Raw genomic sequence first — 1054 nt, forward strand, 5'->3', positions numbered from 1 at the left:
ATATATATATATATACATATATATATACGACGGGCTACTTTCAGTTTCCGTCTACCAAATCCACTCAGAAGGCTTTGGTCGGCCCCAGGCTATAGTAGAACACACTTGCCCAAAGTGCCACACAGTGGGACTGAACATGGAACCATGTGGTTGGGAAACAAACTTCTACTATATATGTATACATATATATGTGTGTGTGTGTGTGTGTGTATGTGTGTATGTATCTATGTATGAATGTATGTATGTGTATATACATATATATATATATATATAAATATATGTGTGTGTGTGTGTGTGTGCGTTAACATCAATGGATGGGTATAGGGAAACTCCGTCCATACTGCCTATAATGTATCCCGTCGGGTGGTGGGCACGGTTGTACTCATTGACTCTGCTGAAGATGTCCTCTGTGCTGTCACACACATGTAGAGACATTTTTATCAGAGGGCGTATTACCATTGAGAGGAAGTAGGAGATCCGATAGTTGTTGGCAGCATTGGCTCCGTAGACCAGTCTCGATGGCGGTCCTGTCATTGGGTCAGTGGTCATCTTATGGTCCTTGCACAGTCCATACCAGGGCCGGGATGGCGTTGCTGGTGACCTGGAAGTTGTAAGCTATATATATTCATATACACATATTCATATTCACGCTTAGGCATATATATTCTTTTACTCTTTTACTTGTTTCAGTCATTTGACTGTGGCCATGCTGGAGCACCGCCTTGAAGGTGCAAATCGACCCCGGGACTTATTCTTTGTAAGCCTAGTACTTATTCTATCGGTCTCTTTTTGCCGAACCGCTAATGGCGGGGACATAAACACACCAGCATCGATTGTCAAGCAATGCTAGGGGGCCAAACGCAGACACACAAACATACACACACACTTACATATATAAACATATATACGACGGGCTTCTTTCAGTTTCCGTCTACCAAATCCACTCACAAGGCTTTGGTCGGCCCAAGGCTATAAAGACACTTGCCCAAGGTGCCACGCAATGGGACTCAACCCGGAACCATGTGGTTGGTAGGCAAGCTACTTACCACACAGC

The sequence above is a fragment of the Octopus bimaculoides genome, chromosome 9 (genome assembly GCF_001194135.2).
Source record: "Octopus bimaculoides isolate UCB-OBI-ISO-001 chromosome 9, ASM119413v2, whole genome shotgun sequence".
NCBI classification, from domain to species: Eukaryota; Metazoa; Mollusca; class Cephalopoda; order Octopoda; family Octopodidae; genus Octopus; species Octopus bimaculoides.